The sequence below is a fragment of the Cornus florida genome, unplaced genomic scaffold (genome assembly GCF_030987335.1).
Source record: "Cornus florida cultivar Cherokee Brave unplaced genomic scaffold, ASM3098733v1 CherokeeBrave_3.0.0_Hap2_Chr04, whole genome shotgun sequence".
Classification (NCBI taxonomy): Eukaryota; Viridiplantae; Streptophyta; class Magnoliopsida; order Cornales; family Cornaceae; genus Cornus; species Cornus florida.
In genome coordinates this window covers 41,494,930-41,515,837 of record NW_026775574.1, presented here as the reverse complement: position 1 = coordinate 41,515,837, position 20,908 = coordinate 41,494,930, and positions in this window count along the sequence as shown.

The following is a 20,908-nucleotide window of genomic DNA, read 5'->3' as shown; positions in this document are numbered from 1 at the left end:
TTGTCTGCTTACATAAAGCTTGAGGTGCCACTTTTCTCGTAAAATGATTGCTTCCATATCGATTGAACCATTCTCTGGTGTGTGTATCTAGCAGTATGCTAATGTAAAGCTTCAAATTGTGAAACAATGATCATGCTTGTGTGTTGGACAGGGAGGGAGGATGGTGTTAATATGTGTTTATTCATTATCTAAAGTTAATAAACAACCATGTTGACTATTCTAAAGATTTCACAAACATAGAAACTGAAAGAAATCTGGAGGAAGCTACCATCTTCATTTCTTTCAATTCAATTTTCAAAATAAACAGAATACCTCATGATGAGAAACTGTTCGAGCATGGACTACTGAGGACTGGGTTAAATGCCAAGTATATGTAGCACTAAAATTATCGCAGTGGAGGTTGCACCAATGAGATCTTTAATTTACTTTTTATCATTAATACACCAATGAGATTTTAAAAGAGAAATACTTGGTTCTTAAAATAAGCAAACAGCTTTTCTGTGTCTTGTATTGCTTCTTGAGTTTCATGTGGATGTCTAACTTGCTTTCTTTTCTTTTTGTTTGTTTTTGGAAGTGATTTTTCTCACTTCGATGTGATGTAATGTGAGGTATGCCCTCACTTTCTCTCTCTTGTAGATTTCTCCCAAGGAATTGTTTACGCCAAGTTCTTATCCACTTGAGCCAACCCTTTGGAGTCTCTTTCTTGTGCATTACTTCTTATCCACTTGAGCCAACCCTTTGGGGTCTCTTTCTTGTGCATTACTTCTTTTTATTTTAAAAACCTCCACATTTAGGGGGAAAAAATATTACATTCATCAAGCACTTAATGAGGTATTATGAGGGTGAGGGTGCGAATGCTCTGATGTTATTAACCTTGCGGTGCGCTGATGAAAGGCATTAGTTTGGCCACATCTAATTCTATTTATAATATGTGTATGGGCTCCACAATAATGATACAAAATGAATTTTTCCGTTAACATCCTTCCTTCCGTTAACTCATATGTTAATGTATTACATAAAAAGAAAAAACAAATAAGAAATAAAAACTAACCCTAAACAAAACAAACCAAAACACCAACCCTAAACAAACCAAAACACCAACCATAAACAAAACAAAACGCCAAAGAGCAAGCTCCCGCCCAAAGAACCCTAAATTCAATCAAGGGTTTCTCACATTTTGACTTAGGATTTATTGATTGAAGCATGTATGATATGTATATATCTTGTGTAGAAAGAATATATGATTTAGTAGTATGCTAAATTCTAGTATTTTCACGTGTGGTAGTGATATAGAACTCTTGTAGAATTATTAATGTTATATGCAATTCTTATTGACTTGAATTGCTATATTTATTGTGATGATAATTCTATACTCTTGTTGATTACTAATTGTGGTTATTTTAGAAGCTTATTACTATAATGTTAAGATTTAGTATATAAAGCTTATTGTGGAGGCATTATTTAAATTGATAAGCTGGTGGTATTGTATTGTATTTTATATCATGATGAGAACTTGTTATTTGATATGCCATTTTAGACTTGGAACCCTAAGACATGGTTTGTGTGGTTTCAAAATACTTATGCATGGAAGGTGGTTTACATGCCTTAATTATTGTGTATAAGTTTTGAACTTAATTATGATTTTTGAATTCTCTTGGGACATTATTACAAATGGAATGGCTAGAGTTTGGCTCTAAAGCCAGAGGTATGAGTTATCCCCATTTTTAATGCGCAGTAGGGTGGTATTCCCAGTGGGTTAGTGCCTGGAATAACCGTTTAGGTCTTGGTTTACTCTGAGATTTGATGTCAAGTTTTCCACTATTTGATTTCGCATTCAATGCCAAGTTAACAACCAATGCTTAACTGTGACTTGTAATTTTAGTTAATGGCGAATTAATGTTGTTAAGTGCAATGATATTGCTATTGTGTTGTTATAGAATTATTGTGTTAGCTTAAGATGATCCTTTAGAATACCTTGAACATAGACGTTAAGTGGAATGATCCCTTGTATTCGTCTATATTAATCTTGCAATGATATTGAAACTTTAGGGTATACGCATATGATTCCTACAAGTAACTTGATTACTCACCCTAATTGTTTAGGTTATTTTACAGGTAAGGAGACTATGTTCTCGGATACTCATTATCCTTAGAGGCTTATGAGCAATTTAGAACATTTTTATATATTGCCATGCAAATGTTTAGCATGCTTTACTTTTGCTGCTATATTTTTGGTATACCATAGATGTATGGTATTTTACAAGCTAATGTGGCTTCTTTGATGTGTAATGTGTATCTAAGTACACTTGGCGATGATTATTTTGTATGCATAACATGAGGTCAAGGGCCATTAAAATTAAAGTTCTCAAGTATGTTTTAAAACTCAAGTTTTGCCAAAATAGTCTATTTTGTGAAAGTTGGAGGTTTGGTATGTCAAAATTTGAAAATGGATTGTAATGAGGCCGTAGGCCATTGTAGCGCGTCTACTACATCATTTTATGTTTGCGTGCATGTTCACATCTCATAAAACTCTTAAGTTTTGACTTTTGAACTATTATTGGATGATTTATGAATTTTTATGCAAAATTCATGCATTGAAGTAAGTTTCAAGCTTTCCTTTTGATTTAGCATGTTGTGTATGCTTGAGCGAGGCTAGGGAATGTTTTAAAACTTGTTTCAGGTCATTTGGAATGTATGTATTGCTTTAAGGTTGGACCGAGCACTTTCCCCATGCATTGCAACAGCAGTTTTTGTTACTGTCTGCTATGTCGGTCGACTGACAAGAGTTATCAGCCGGCTGACACATACTCAAGACCAATTCCAGTAGGCTTTCTAGTAAAAAATGTCATTTTGGCCGGCTGATGATTAAGCTTCAGTCAGCTGATGATGGAGTTTCAACCGGCTGGTCCTTGTCGTCGGTCAGCTGATCCTCCCTTGAACCTTTTCATTTCAGTTTTCTTGGACAACTTTATTGCACCAACTTTAAAGGGCCATATCTCACTCGTTTTAAATCCAAATGTGACGACCCTGAATTTTTCAACCCAGTGTGTCCTGTGATGAACCAAAGATGACCCGATAATGGATTCGAAATGCGGAAGCAAAATGGTCTCAAGAGATGTACGTCACCTCTAAGGCACCAGGATGACTCCCCATAAAGCCTCGAAACTCAAATGAGCCAAGCAATAAAGCAAGAATGTCAAACCTGAAAAGAAATAAACTAAGGGCAAAATGGTCATTTTACACTGAAATGGGTGCTACCGTGCACACCATTGGAAAGACAACGAAAAATGAACAAAGTTAGACTCAAGAATTGCCTGATTCTGAATCTGAACGGAAAAGATATGAAATTAAATCAAAGTGGCCTTCTCCGTTTAAGAGTTACCACGAACCTATCTCACTAAAACTATAATAACTCACACTATAAATGGAGTTTTGATGAGTGGTTGGTACCATTGGAAAGCTAACTTTAAGCTCTTGAATTTAGACTCAAGAACGACCCAATTTAGATCTAAAATGAAAGAGATATGATCTCCCAAAGTTAGAATAACAAAGTTATCCAAGGAAAATATGAAGAAAATGGTTCCAGGGAGGATCGATCGACCGACGGTAAGGGTCAGCCGGCTGAAACTCAATCATTAGCCAACCGAACCCCAATGATCAGTCGGCTGAAACGATGTTTTTCAATAAGGTCTCGAGGGCTTTGTCAACCAGCTGATTGATCCTCATCAGCCGACCGACACATCTGCTGCAGCACAAAAAGCTGCTGCAATGTGTGTGTGACATGCTTGGTCTATCTCTAAGGCTATACATACATTCTACATAATCCGAACAAGTTTGAAAACATTCCCTAGCGTCATTCAAGTGTCCAAAATATGCTAAAGCAAGAGAAAACTTAAAATGACATCCCATGCATGAATTTTTCATAAAAATTCATAAAATCGCCCAAAAATAGGTTAATGTTGAAACTTAAGAGTTTTGTGAAAAGTGGACATGCATGCAAACACAAAAAGACATTTAAGACGCGTCCCAATGATCCGCGGCTTCAAAATGTCCTAAATGCAAAATATAACCTCTCAACATCCAAAAATGCCTAAAAATGCAATAAATGAAACCAAAATGTGAAATCTAGAACAAAATGATGTTTGGCCTTGGCCACACCTCATGCATGATCATAGAGACTCTACAAAAGAAAAAGAATGGAATTCCCACGCCCTATGCAACCATGGTGAGGCAAAGACTTAACATTTTCCATTATTTCCATAGTAAACCTTGAAAACGAAAGTACATAGAATACAAGATACATGTCATTGGCCTCCGGCCTCATCTTATACATGTCAAATACATTGAAAAGAGTTTACTTATGTACACATTACATACATGAAACCAAGAATACAAGTTTTGATACATAAGGCTACAAAAAATGGCATTTCATGCTAACACTTGCACGAAATGGAAACTTAAAGCTACAAGTCATCCGAGGACTGATGAGTATCATGAACCAAGCCTTCATACCTAAAACAAATCCCCAGTAACTTCGGGGTGAGTAACATAAAGCTACTTGTAGGAATTGAGCATGCATTGACCTAGCATTTTACAAAATTATCACCTTAAGGTGAAACATATTAAAGGGGCTCATGCCACCTAACATCTATGTCAAGATGAGACTCAGGGAGCATCATAAGTTACCTTAGATCATTTCTAGCATAAATCACATCATCCATGCGATTTAAATAATATAGAAACATACTATACAACGCAACAAGATAAAGGTTCTCAAAAGTATCAACTTGCAATCTAGGATACGAAAACAACTAAAGTGGGTCATGCCACCTAACGTCTACGTTCCAAATGAATCTATAGAATCATTCTTAAGCTACATTTGAACATCGAAACACAAATCACAATATTGATGCAATTTAATTAACATTGGAACTTCCAATACAACGTATAAGCATGATTTCTCAAAGTTAACATCTTGAAACTTAAAATGGGAAATCAACTAAGGAACAACAAGTTACGATATCATCTAGTTATCAACTTGAAATGAAATGCGAAATCAATCAAAGTGGATACTTGGATGTCATGTCGAATCAGACTAACACCATAGTTACTTTAGGGTTACTAGCCCATGGTAAACCTCCCTATGTGCGCACTAGACTATAGAGGGACAATCCCTCGTACTAGAACCATGTCCTTGCCGTAGTCAAACAGCAACATCCCCAAGTTTCCAAAATCAACAAGTTATACAACAACGTATATATCAACATGTATATACAAGATAATCAACTATCTACTATGCACAACCGAATTTGGAAACACATACAATACATGCTTTAAGTCCACAACTACTAAGACATGACAAATGTCGAATCTTCAGTGTGCGATTCGTTACATGCTATGGCAATATCATTCAATATTGAAAACATAAACTCGTGCATTTAATGCAAATCCAAAATCATGATTTTAAACATACAACCAACGTCAAATACATCATTAAATCCTTAATGCAATAGAAACAGAAATTAATTAAATAAACTAATTTATTTCCATATGTTTCAATTCTCAACCAAATGATCCATAATTAACACATGTTAAGCAACATTGCATGGTCATTACATACATCCATTCAAAATCTTAATTAGCCCAATGGAACAACAAAGTAGAATTTAATTAAATCATGATAATTAAATCTCTAACTTCTAAAGCAATTTCAAATGGTCTCAAATTAATATATGCTAGTAAACAAGTCCCAGTCATTTCAAATATCAAGTTTAAAACTCAATTAAGCCAATGGAACCCATAAATCGATTTTAATTAATTCATTTAATTAAAATCTCTAGATTTTCATACCCATCCAAATGCTCCAAAATTAAAGTATGTTAAAGAGTATGCCAAGACTTAATTTAATAGCCTATCACAAGTTAATTTCATGCAAAGTATAGCCATGGGAATTAATCTTTCACAAAAGAAAAATATTAAATAAAAGTTGCAATTCTTATTCAAATGACCCAAATTTAATATATGCCAATAACCATACTAAGACCAAATTTACTAGCATGCTATACTTTAATTCTAAGTTATACACATCCTTGAGAATTAAATTCTATACAAGGAAAATAATTAAATTAAATTCTATGATTAATACAAAACATGCATACAGTGGTATAAGCTTATAAAATCATCAATACAACATAAATAAAAGCCTAAGACATCCCCTACCTCAATTTGAGATGAAAATCTCAAAAGCCACCAAAATGAAACGGCTCTGAATCCGACAATACTTCGGGGTTTTGTCGGGGACAACGTCGTGGACATTAAACTCCAGAGAGGACATACCAAAATCCTAACTTGACCTCAAACCTTAACTTAAAAATTGGCCAAAAATGGGTTCTAATAAGGGGAAAAGATGCGTGTAGTCAAGACAAACACAAAAACGCAAAGGCACTATGACTTTTTAACAAAGGGAAGAAGGTTTAATTGAGAGAAGAAGGGTGGCAGCCCCCCTTGGGCTACCATGGAAGCTTCTGGTCGTGCATTAAGAGAGGGGAAGATGAATTTTTAATTTTATAACCCCTTTTTTATAGGAAAACCCTAAAAGTGCCCCGAAAGGGACCAGCCGGGTCCGGAAAAGTGAAATTTGAGCAGACGCGCTCAAATGGCAAAACTCCATGAACAAAAAAGAACCAAAATAAGAAAATATGAATAACGGAAGAAACAGCGTCAAAAACTGAGTCCCGAGCAGAGAGATATGCCCCGAACAAGTTCGGCGGCAACTGAAGCCAGAAAACCTAAAACTAGAGAAAAATGACCAAAAGGAAATTCTAAGAGCACACAATTCGACGAAATGTGAAAATGAATCCTGAACGAGGATCCAGGCTCAAAACGAGGCATTTTTACAATAACTCATTAATTGCACAATGGCCCCTCCAGAAAGTGAAAACTGCAATAATGACCCAGAATGAAAATATCTTCCAAAAATATTTTCGTAAAAACCCCTGAAATAAAATATCTTTAAAAGATATTTATGAAAAACACCCCAAAAAAAGAAAAAGATTCTGAAAAACTATGCATCCATACCCCTATGGACACTAGGAGCAACCAGAGTACTTTATTGCAAAATTAAAGATACGTATTTCGTGGAAACCACTTAGAATGAAGATACGTGAAGTTAAAAACCAACTCTGAGCACGAAAAGTGAGATTGTGCCAAAAAGTGACAAACGGGGAAAAGCCAAAATAGGGAAAAGGATGAAAAGTGAATAGTGTCCAAAAAGTGAAAATGTGGAAATGACTCGGTCCTTAAAGGAAGTTTTCAATCCAAGGGAAAGAGTCTCAGAAACCATTTCTGAGCACTCGAGATGACACTAAGCGTCGAGAAACAGAACTCGAAAAAAAAATTTAAACGAAAAAAATTTATCCGTAAAATTTAAGGAAAAGAAAAGGGAAGAAAATAACCGGGTCATTACACCAAATCAGGTCGTTCTTGAGTCTAAATTCAAGAGCTTGAAGTTAGCTTTCCAATGGTACCAACCACTCATCAAAACTCCAACTATAGTAAGAATTATTTCTGTTTTAGTGAGATATGGTTGTGGTATCTCTTAAACGTAAGATGCCACATTGTCTTTCTTTTTCTTTTTTTTTTTTTTTTTTTTTTTTTACATCTTTTCCGTACGGACTCCGAATCAGACGATTCTTGAGTCTAACTTCATTCATTTTTCGTTATCTTTTCAATGGTGTGCATAGTGGCACCCATTTCAGTTTGAAATAGCCATATTATCTTTGGTTTATTTCTTTTCGGGTTTGAAATCCTTGCTTCAGTACTTGACTCATTTGAGTTTCGTAACTTCATGAGGAGTTATTTTGGTGCCTTAGGGATAAAGTACATCTCTAGAGGTCATTTAACATCTTTTGTTTCCGCATTTTGGATCCGTTAACGGCTCATCTTTTGGTCATCACTGACGCACCGGGTTTATAAAAACTTGGGTCATCACAGTATTAACCTCCAAGCTACCCAAAGCCGACAAAACTTTCTCTTCAAAAGTAGAACTCCTAAAAGGACCTTGAGAATAGGAATGAGAATTAGAACTTTGAAGATAAGAGTATTGATTCACATTTTGAGATGGATAAGATGGACGATACCCTTAAGAAGGGTTCGCACCATCTCCTTGGTTTTTCCAAGAAAAGTTCGGCTGATTTCTCCAACCCGATTGTATTGATTTGAAAATGGATTGTTCCCTTGATTTGTGAAAGCGGTATTAACTTGTTCATGTTGCTCACGTTGAACATGTCCATGGGGAAATTGGAAGTATTGTGAAGCACACTAGAACATGACATGCACGTCTCATTGAAATGATGATGGGGAGAGGAAGATGTTTGATTGGCCGAATTGTGATTCATCAAGAATTGATCAAATCTTTGAGCCAAGGTTTTCACTTCAGGAACAATGTCATTGGAACTCTCAACTTGACATAAGTTAGAGTTTTTCTTCCCTCCTAAATTAAAATTCCGACCATTGCAAAAGGATAACTATCTATGCATAGAATTCTTACTCATACTTTCAAATAATCACCGTATGTCATCCTCATGCTTGTTTAAGTATGACCCTCCCATTTAAGTATCTACCATTCCCTTATGGGTTTCCAATAGGCTTTCATAGAAGTATTGTACTAGTTGACATTTTGGAATGTCATGGTGTGGACACTTCCTAAGCAAATTCTTCAATCTCTCCCAAGATTCATGTAGAAGTTCCCCATCCTCTTGTGAGAATTCATGAATTAAGGTTCGCATAGCATTGGTTCTAAAGGCAGGGTGATATTTCTTTAAGAACTCTTGTTGCATCTCTGCCCAAGAGGTTATGGTAAAAGGCCTCAAGTTGATAAACCAATACTTGGCTTTTATCTTTAAGGGTGAATGGGAAGAGTTTCAACCTTAATACCTCCTCTGACATGTCGGTGTATATTTTACGGTGGAGCATACCTCAAGAAACTCATCCAAGTGTTTGAAGGGTTCTTCATTGCTTAACCCATAGAAATTTAGACACATTTGGATAGTTTGAGGCTTGATTTCATAATGATGCATTCTAAAATTAGGAAGCCGGATACATGTCATCGCATTATATTCATTTGGCACATAATGGTCTTTCTAAAGCATGGGAGGATTGGGAACTTGTTGTTCTACTTGAACTTCAAGATTAACTTGACCTACGAGAGGTGGTCGCACAAAGAGTGGCCTTGGCATTCCAAGTAGAACTTAGCCAATTCGTGGTTAAGGAACAAGTGGTCTAGGCATTCTGAAAGGAATGTGCATATTATCATATTGTTGCACATTGGGTTGTTGCACATTGATGAGATGGTAGATTCCTTGTTGGTCTACATAACCGAGATCTTCAACATGATCCTCCATTGATGTAATGGGATGATCAAAAGTGGAAAGAATAGCACTAAAAGTATCTCTACCCCTTGGATTACGAACAACGGACTCAAGATTAGGATTCAATGGAACAAGAGATGGATTAAGGGACCGTCGACCATGCATACACAAATAAAGTCAACACACCAACAATAATCAACAAATATCAACACTTCTCCTCCACAATAACAAGCAATCAATAATCAATCAACCTACACATACATTGTTCCCATGCTCCAATGCTTTCAACATTTAAAATAAGCGGCCTCCACAAGACCGAAGTACAATTAAGGTGAAGAAGTTTAAGATACGCTCACAAAGTTCCCAAACAATTATAGCAACTTCAAGATTCAAGGTTTGCTTCAAGGTCCAATGCATACTTTCCTTTGCTCCAAGTACCTAATTGCAATAAGTAACAAATGAGAAAACAGAAAATAAAAATAAAGACAAGGATCAAAAGAGTACTAATTCCTATTTAAATTTCAAATACGACGATGACAAATCCCCGGCAATGGCGCCAAAAACGTGGTGTGGTCTCGAGTCGAGTGCCCAAAAAATGATTAGTGAAGTGGCCACCACATTTAAAAATTTATAAAAATCACTTAACACTTATACTATGTAGTATGAAGTGAGAAGGGATCGTCCCAAGAGACCACAAGCGTATTCAGAATAAAATTCGAATTAGTAGGTCAAATGATCAAGAGAGGGGTTTGGTTGGTTTAATTAAACTACTATTGAATTGAAAGTATGCAATGTAAAAACAAGCTAAAAGTGATTAAGGTGAGAGAATAGGAGAGAGGTCTTAGGGCATTGGAATCACCGCTATGCTCTTCTTCTAAACCACTAGTCTTCGACAATTTTGGGGAGATTCAATGTTGTAAACCAAGTGTGTGCTAAAAATTGAAGCAATGAGCATAGATGACTAAACAAGTGTGAATTGTCTACTTAGGCCAGTGTGTAGCACAACTCATCAAGTGAAGACATTAACCATTCAATAAACCCACAATTGTAGCACACATCAATCTAGAGAAATGTACATCTTGTAACAATAAGCATGGATCATCAAATACAAGCATGGATTGTCTACCTATCTAGGATTTAAATGCAATTACACTACAATTATACTAATGACAAGGAAATTAAACTAATTAACTAAGATTGAAGAACAATCCATCAAGCACAAGTATAACCCATCAAATCAATCACAAGTGTATCCAATAAGCACTATGCATGACCATTACTAGATTCACAATTCAATCATACATAGACATGCATTAAATCTAGAGAATCTAGTGTAGAGACATAACCATCCATTTCATCACACATAGACATGTAAATAAATTGAAAGATTAATTAGAAGAATTGATCCATACAAATCATGTAAAAACTCAAAATCTATATAATCACAAGGTCAATACATTATTTACAACAAAAATCCCCAAAAATATCAAAGAGCTAGAGTTTTAAAAGGCAAGCCTAGGGCTTTTCCAAGCCCCAAGAGAAAGATCTAGTCAGTCATGGATGTTGTCTTGCAACCCTCAAGGGCTATCTTCATGGTTTAATTCATCTTCTTGCTCCTTTCTTGCCTCTTTTCTTGCTCATGAACCTTAATCTCTATAGAGAGAAACTATGCCTGGCTTTGCAAAAATGTAACAAAAAGTGTAACAAAACTTGGAACCCTATACAATTGGTTCAATTTGATTTAAATACAAGCCCATTTGTGTAGGCAACAAGTCAGAAAATGGCCTTCTAATTGGTGCAATCTCACAGCCCCAAGTTAGGTGGAGTTCGGGCGTGCTCGAGAATTAGACAGCTCATTGCCAACAGGATTTCGATTGATCGCCAGAGTCTTCGATGGATCGCCAATGGCTTCAATTGATCATGAATGACATGGCAAGCTTATCTTGACAACTGGCAACCTTATCTGCTTAGCTGACACTAACATGATACTACAATAGATCGCCAAAAGCTTCGATCAATCGCCAATTGGAACGAATGATGAGGTGGCAGTCTTATCCCTTTGCTGATGTGGCTTCGATGGATCGCCAACTTTCGATCGATCGTGGGGATGGTAACGGGAGCGGGTTTGGGCGGGCGTACCCTCCCCCGCCCCCACAACCGTTTAAAACTCCGCCCCCGTCTTCGCTAAAAATCACAAAAACAGGGGAACTTTTCATCCCATCCCCGTAATCGTTTAACATTTTTACCCCCGCAGGTACCCGCTCCGCCCCGTTTAAGACTATAATTTTATTAAGAGTAATGATACTTTGTCCGATCAAATTGGCCTACTCCTAATCCGAATCCTATGTGTAACTGCCACGTAATTACCTAAGTAGTTAATATTTTATTTACGGTTAAAAATACCAAAAATAAATACGAAAAGAAACTTATGAGATTTTGACGACCCATCTCTATCTTTTTTATTTCTCTATTCATCTTCTTCTTTAACTGCTTCCTTAATTCTTTCAGTGAGGAGTTGATAATGGGTTTGGTGGAGGCGTCAAATTAAAAATTAAAGAAAGAGCGCATCCGGTGGAGGCGTCAAATTGAAAATTAAAGAGAGAGTGCATCCGTTTCGTAATGAACTTTTGAAGGTTTTTTTTTTTTTTTAATCAAATCCTCAAAACTGATAAAATATATATTGAAAGAAAAAGAAAAAAAGAACATAATAGGAAGTTGGATGATGAACATGGTGTTAGAGGAGAGGATAGGACTTGACAGCTTTTGGGAGAAGATCCTTTGGGAGGCCGTACTTCGTAATGAACTTTTCAAGTTTTTTTTTTTTTTTTTTTTTTTTTTTTGTTAATCAAATCCCAAAATTGATACAATATACAGAAACCAAAATATATATTGAAAAAAAAAAAAAAAAAACATGAATACATACTTTCAATTTTATTAGGGGTTTTTTTTTTTTTTTTTTTTATCTTTAAGCAAACATATACGTTTATATGTATTTTTCACTTTGATTTTATAAACCAATAGAGACTTCTCTTTCCCATTAATTTAGCAAAGTGGGAAAGAGAGAACTGTAAGTCATAAGTTAGAGAGAAAGAATCAAGGAAGCATCAGAACGAAGAAGATGAATAGAGAAGTCAGTCTCTTAGTTTCTTTCCATATTTATTTTTATTTTTGGTATCTTTAACGCACAAATAAAATATCAACGATTTAGGTAATTATGTGGCAATTACACGTAAGGTTCGGACTAAGAGTAGGTCAATTTGATCGGAGAGAAGATCATTAGTCTTTAATTAATTATTGTTGAAATGAATTTACTCTTTTTTTTTCCCCTCATCTTCAATTCTTCACCATTACAACTTTCCTTTTAATAAAATTCATTTGTTGCTTTAATATTATTATATAGGGTACTTAATATATAGTGAGATATATATATATACACTAATGAAATAAGGATACTTAAGTAATTTGTCTATCTAAACGGGGCAGGGAGACCTTCCCCCACCCCTGCACCAAACCCGCGCAGGTTTTTATTGCATCAAACCACCCCCGCCCAAATAAGGAAAACGTTTCCCAAAATTGCCAAAAACGGGGCGAGGTGGGGCGGGTAACCAAGGGGGCGGGTCAAATTGTCATCCCTAATCGATCATGGATGAATCTTCAATCGATCGCCAATGCTCCAGGAAAAATTTTCAGATTTTTTCCGGATTTTTTTCTTGACTCCAAAAAGGGCTTAGTAGGTTGTTTTTAGCCCGTTTGAACCTTATTGACCTGAAATAGATAAAAATAAGAATTAGAACTAAAACGAGAAAGTAAGATAGATGAATGGACTAAAATACCCTTATTTAGATGCTAAAATGTGCAACATTTAAACACTTATCAAAAACCTCCACATAAACTTTATTTGATAATATATATATATATATATATATATATATATATATATATATATATATATATATAAAGTATTATCACCTCATGGGTACAGCACCCACAACTCCTCACACATACACACAACACCACCCATACCCAATACGAGGCAATCATTATTTATTTTATTTTATTTTCTTTTTTCAATCACTTGGCTACTACAAGATAAATTTGTAAACTTTAACCCAATACATAAATTTCACAAAATAAATCACTCCATATTGGGGCCTTACAGAGTTTTTCGGAACATGTCCAATTTCAATTCCGATTGTTCCGATGGGTGTCCCAGTGCTTGGACATCATGTCCAAAAAGTTTTGTGAATTATAGATCCCGTTCTGACTTCCAAATGGCCGGAACGAAAAATCAGTCCCCAACCTATTTTGCGTTCGGACACCCAGTGCCCTCGTGTGTCGTGTGTCTGAACTATAATTAGATGTCATGTATAAGTATCTCGGTATCTTTATAGCCTTATATCAGTAAATGAAGTGGAAGTGAATATATGTAAAGAGTAAGAACTGTGAACTGAAGCACGCGCATGAAGTAAGTACAAGTTTGGTGTAAAGGAATCGATTAGCTGATTAAGTAATCACAGGTATGAATTATATAATTGCTTTTGTTCCCATATGCATAACTTCTGGTAGTTGTATGTGCGTGATATCTGTATGTGCGTGATATATGTATCTAAATACATTTATATATATTTATGGCTTACATCAGTAGGTGTGGTGAACGACTATGAGAACGTGTTTGAATGCCTCAAATTGGGTTTTGATTGCACTTTAGTATTAATCAAATTCATTATTAGTTTGATTAGCAAGTGTTGATATGGGTTTAGCATGATACGGGAAAGTTAATATATATATATATATATATATATATGATGGAACAAAGAATTTACGGTAACAGTAATACAAGTCACATGGGCATGAGAGGGAGAGCGAATTCGAGAGCGGCAAAATTAAGAGTAAAAATGAGAGCGCGAGAGCGAAAGATGTGACTTAGGTTGTGATTAAGGAAGGAGGCACACTTTGGAGTTTGGGGTCTATTGTGCGAAATAAAACAATATATTTTTATTATTTAATTATTATTCTTTTAATTGATTTAAAATAAAAAAATATAGGTAAAATAGTAATAATATTCCAAAAAGTACAGAAAATTCCAGAATATTAGTTTTAAGTATAATTAACTTAGTTTTATTGAAATCCATATTTTTGGATGATGTTTAGATAGTTAACCAAATTAAAATCTAAAAAAGTATTATTTTTCACCACTAATTGGAGAGTACGGAAAAACAATAAAGAGTTCAACTCTAAAATTTTGCAAAGACTTATATCTAATGTTAGGGCGTGTCCATAATTTTTGTACTCTCACTGTTTGAGTCTTTAGAGTTATGGTTTTAAATTAAAGTATATTTTGAGTACATTAATTATTATTTAAAATTATTAAATATTAATGCTCTTCATAATTCAATATAATCGATAATTATTGAATGTGATTTGACTATCAGAGGGGTAGTTCGGGACTCATCCTATAATGACTTTTGGGCATGGTCCAAGACCTACCTATTTGGAATTGCACTATCTTATTATTATGGCCATTGGGTTTAATGTATCATTGTGTAGATGTGGTCTGAGACCATTTGGGGGGGTAGATTTTCAATCCAGCCACATGTGTGTTTTTAGTAATTCAGGACTATACGATTCACACTACTTTATTGGAGGAGAGTCCAGAACTCATATGAGATATGTGAGTTTAGTATTGTTAAATAAATCATTTTGTTATATAAATTAACATGAGATATGCATCTTAGTTTAATGCACTTATTTGAATTGCTTTTATAAATGAGAATGATTTTGTTTAGTATTTCTTGTAATGAGAATGATTTTGTTTAGTATTTCTTGTTGAGCGCATGAACTTAAATATACGTTGATTAAACATTTGATAGCTCATTTATGCATTTATTATTTTTAGTTCTTTCCGTATTAGGAACATTGTATTAAGAAGATGTTTTGTGTAATTTTGTTTATATGGTCCAGAGGTTATGAATTTGCTTAGAGATTAGTATTTTGATGATTCTTTTAATAAATTGTATGATGGATATTCATCTGTTAAGTATTACATATTATGAATGTTATTGAGTCTTAATGTAAGTTGTCCTCCAAATTTTATATTCGGGATTTGACAAATATAACATCCATATATTTATACACATAAGTAGTTGGTATTTTAATAATAAAATTTATAATTCAATAAACCAATAAAATAAATAAATATTAGCATTTCAGGGCATGTCTAACGGTAAACACTTCTATATGTACGACTACAATTCTTGAGAACCAAGTGGAACATGTTGCGAACAGATTGTTGACTAGATTATGTTATGGGGTTGTCTAAATCCTTGATCCATTGTCATATTAAAAAGGGTAAATCATACTATTTTTTTTTTTAAATTTCGTCAAATTATACATCATTGAGTATTTATTGAGCATTTATATACGGATAGGTCGTCAAATTATACACGGATAGGTCATTGAGCATTTTATTATTTTGAGGATGGAAAGCGACTTTGAGTATAAAACGTCAATAATATTCTTATATTAAGATAATATATAATATTATATTATATATAAGAGAATGGTAAAATTGTCATTTTATAAAACTTTGTCAATAATTTTGTTGTAAAAAAAGGCTAGGCTTTTTGCTCATTACACACCCCAAATCTCAGGGAGGTTAAAGTAATAAATTTTAAAATAACTATCCATATATAATTTGTCTAGACTTCAAAAAAGATCAGTATTATTTATTCTTTTAAGAAGTTTTTAGAAGTTACATGCATGTAGATAATTTTTGAGATTTGAGCAATGACACATGGTTCTCTTGTGAAAAAAATAATAATAGTAGTAAATCTGCTCTTAACTATTTAAATTGATAAAGGATTTTTTTCAACTAAAATAATAAATAAATTATAATTTTCTAAATATATATATATGTACACGATGCAATAAATAATAATTAGAAACAAAGTAAAAAATAACTTACTAGCAGAGGGGTGAGAAACTCTCAAATTATTATTAAATCAACTATCCGTATATTTTTATTTTTATTATTTTAATCTTATATTTTAAAAAATAATAATAATAACCAAAATAAAAATAAAAACCAAAATATCATAAGAAAATTGGTTTTAGAACCCTCAAATTATGAAGATCTTGGACCGAAAATTTTGTTGGAAAAATGCCAAAATTATGTCGGAAAAGTCACCGATTGAGGCTTTGGAAGAATGGATTTGGTTGAACAAAATTAATATCCGCAATAAATAGGTTGAAACCGTTTTGTTAAGTTAGCCCAACAGCGTAATTTATATGCAAGATTTTAAATCTTCAGTAAGGTTAATATAGTAAGTTCACATATTCATTTAATAGACAATAACACTCAAGTATAATTATTCACTTAATGGGGGAAGGCAAGTATAATTATTCAAAATATAGCGAAGTTCACTGTATTTAAAAAAAAAAAAAAAAAATTCCAACTCGAGCAGGGTACATCGGATTCTAATAAAATCATATCTAATTTGATCCAAATCTGATTAGAGAATTTTACAATTCGATCTGATCCGATAATTTGACAGATCACAACTTATCAAATTTATATTCGATATTCTATTTTAATGGCATTCGATCCGATAATTTGGAGAATTACACTCCATTTAACAAAGCAAGAGGAAGAAGATGAAAAATTAGGCTAATAAATTGTAAAACCGTTATAAAAAAATATTTATATAAGACAAGAAGATTATATAAGACAAGAAGGAGGGAAATTTTTCTTTAAAAAGAAAAAATAGATAATTTTGATGTTAAAAGAAGAAGAAGAAAGAAAGAAAGAAAGAAATTTAGGGCTTGTAATAAAGAATAATGAAAGGAATTTAGAGAAAGGAGAAGAAAAGGAGAGAGAGAGAGAGAGAGAGAGAGAGAGAAATTACATGAAGGTGATGGATTAGCGTTCAGAAAGATACTCGACGATCATATGCTATTGGGAGCTACGAGTATGCATGCTTGAATATCATATTATGGTACAATTAGAAGTTAGAAAATTTCTTTCATTAGCCAAATATTTCCTATATATATATATTTATTTACACACAAATACATATATAATATATGCTACTGTTATATAATACTAGTAAAACACGTCCTATACACGTGAAAGGAAGTGTGTGTTTAACTATAAAGTAAAAAATATTATAAAGATAAAATATATATATATAAGAATAATTTCGTATTATTATTTATTGAATAAATATCATTATAAAATTTAAAATAAATTATAAAAATTAAATACAAATTTAATCTTTTATTGGTATATTTTGATATAGAATTGTTGTTATCTTTTATTTGTTGAAATAAACTATATATTTCATTCTCTAATTAATTTCTTTTTATTAAATTTCATTATTTTCTACAACTATTATAGTATTTTTTTTTCTCTAATTAGATTTTCTTTTATCAAAATTCCATATTTCCTACAACTATATTATTATGAGTATTTCCTTCTCTAATTAAATTTTCTTTTATTAAATTAAATAAATAAATTTTTTAATATTATATATTCCTTTCTCTAATTAGATTTCTTTTATTATATTTGAGTTCTTCAGTTTTTTTTTTTAATTATATATTTCCTTCTCTAATTAGATTTTCTTTTATTAAAATTTAGAATTTTTTTCTTTCTCTAATTAGATTTTCTTTTTTTAAATTTTAGTATTTTCAACTACTATATTGTTATTATTAGTATTTTTACTATTAAATTATTAAATAAATTAACACTCAAATACTGAAAATTAATAAACCTACTAAAGTATTAATTAACCTTTTTAAATTTTATTAAACAAAAATCTATTTAAATTCATTAATAAACAATAATTTATTTGAATTTAATTTATTATATGATTTTATAATAATAATTTTTAATATAATTAAACAACAATAAAAAAATTAGAAAAGCATGATTTAATGACAAACAATCCACACATACAAAAATAATAAAATTTTGTAATGTCTAATTGCGGAAAAATTTAAAAAAACTTTACTTAATTATGCATATTTTTAAATATGTCAACTTTTTAAAACTAATAGATTTGACGGCTAAATTTATCAACTAATTCTAAAAGTATACAAAAACACTATTTAGACTCTTTAATGATCCTAAATATCCTTGTCTCTTTTGAAAAGTCCCACATGCTTCCAAGTTCATAAATTCCATTATTTCTTGTGACAAGTTCCAACAGACAAAACATGGCCAGTTTTAAGGTTCTCTAGTTTAAGTGATCGTCATTTGGACAAGTTTCAAAACATGAGCCATACGAAGTCTTCAACTCTGTTGTCACCTTCTTCCTTTTCAATAAAATCAGAGAAATTAACTATAACCCCTCTGGCTTATTCCTTATTTCTTCTCTCTCAAACCCATTTTATCTCACTAGTTTTCCTTATCAAAACCCATCTTTTATATCACTTCTGTGTACCACTGCTATCCTTTTCTTTTGGGTCATCAAAACAACTAAAAATTGTTTCCTTCTAAGTTCAAAAGTTCTTTTTAATTTTTTTTTTGTTTAAATTTGATATGAGTTTTTCGAAAAAGCATCAACCAAATGGAAGCCTAAAATCCAAAGGAAAGAAATGGGTGATAGCTGAAATTGCAATTTTTGTTTTTTTGTTTTCGGGTTTCTCTAGTTTATTTGTTTATATTTATATTAGATGAGTACAATATATCTTTATATAATGGGTATTTTTGTTTAGATCAAGATATTTGCTTAATAGGTATTTTTTTTTTAAAAAAAATTTCTTACATTTTGTCTGTTGGACTTCGTCACCGGAAATAATAGAGTTTATGGACTTAGAACCACAACCGTACTTTTCGGAAGAGACAAGGTTATTTAAGACCATTAAAGAGTCTAAATAATATTTTTGTATACTTTTGTTATGAATAAAGTTGGCACTCAAACCTAATAAATTTAAAAAGTTAGCATTTTTAAAAATATGCATAGTTAAGTAGATTATTTATAAATTTTCCCAAATATATATATGCAATAAATTATTTTTTGTGATTTTGGTCTAGAATAGTTTTTCAAGTAAAGTTATAGTTTAATTTTTCAAGTAAAATTATAGTTTTTTAGTTGGTATGAAATTCTTATGAGTATTAGTAGTTAGGTCGCGAGAGTACTTTTCCCTATAATTTTATATTAATTTGTAGGAGTGTTTGTCTTTGATTAGGAATATTTAATAAAAATAAAATACCAAAATATAATCTGATTAAAAGTATAAAGCCAACATACCCCGAATCAGATTATATATAATTATAAAGCCCCAACACAGCGAACGTAAAAACATAAAGATTTCTAAGAAATCTCTTTTTTTTAAATAATAATAAATAAATGATACAATAAGAAAAAATAAAAAGTAAAAAATAAATATGTTTTTAAAATAAATATAGAAATATGTTCTTTTGCTTTTAGAAACTCTTTGTATTTTTTATTTATTAATAGAAATTCATAAAAATTGGCATTGCGGTGTTGCCTGAGTAGTAGTAAAGAGTCATCCCTTTAGTGACTCCAAACTTATGGGTTCGCCCCCCACCCTGTAAGTTTAGAGCTCGATTCTCTTCCCCTTACTTACTAAGTGTTGTGGTTTTGTGAAGTTTGATTAGATAATTATTTTTTAGAAATATTTAATTATTTGAAAATTTCAAGACTACTAAATTTTAGGAAAAATTTAGTTTTTTGATCTGATTTAACTTCTTTATTGGTTATAAATATCAACTCTAATCAAATTTTAGAGGGTCTGGAAATTATATATAAATTTGTGCCAAAAACAAGAGAGAGTAATTGAGAAAGATTGGGAGAAAATTTTCCATTGTAATTTTTCATCTTGTTCATAGTGAATTTGTTCGGTGTGCTCCATGAGCGTAACCCCAAGATTTGGGTGAACCATGTATATATTGTGTTCTGTAATTGTTTGTTTATTCTTTGAACCATGTACATCTTGTGTTCTGTGATTGCTTGTTTATTCTTTAAATAGTATTGTTTATTTTGCATTTCCGCCACAACAACTAGTATCAAATCTGATTAATTGTGCAACTCTAACAATAACCTACTAACCATTGTCGGGATAAAAAAGTAAAAAAACTCTTGGAAACACCCTGTTGTTACTTGTTAGTCTTATAGAACACAAAAATTCTTTTTTAAAAATAAATATAGAAATATGTTATATATATATATATATATATATAAAAGATGGAAATTCATGAAATTGGATATATGTTTTTTTTAAAAAAAAATATATATATATATAGGTAAGATGGAAATTCATGAAATTGGATTATATGTTCTTTATATATATATATATATATATATATATATATAGGATGGACACCCTATCGGATTATATACTTCCATTTATATCTAACTTAGTGGATCCAGGTTGAAAGCCAATCCATTGACACAGTCTAAAGTAGGATAAGTGTAAAAAAGTTATGACACAATTTCTTATAATATAGTAGGCATTACATGGTGATCTAGTTGATAAATGGTAACTCTCTCTATGGTTATTTCTTTGTTTGAGTTTTT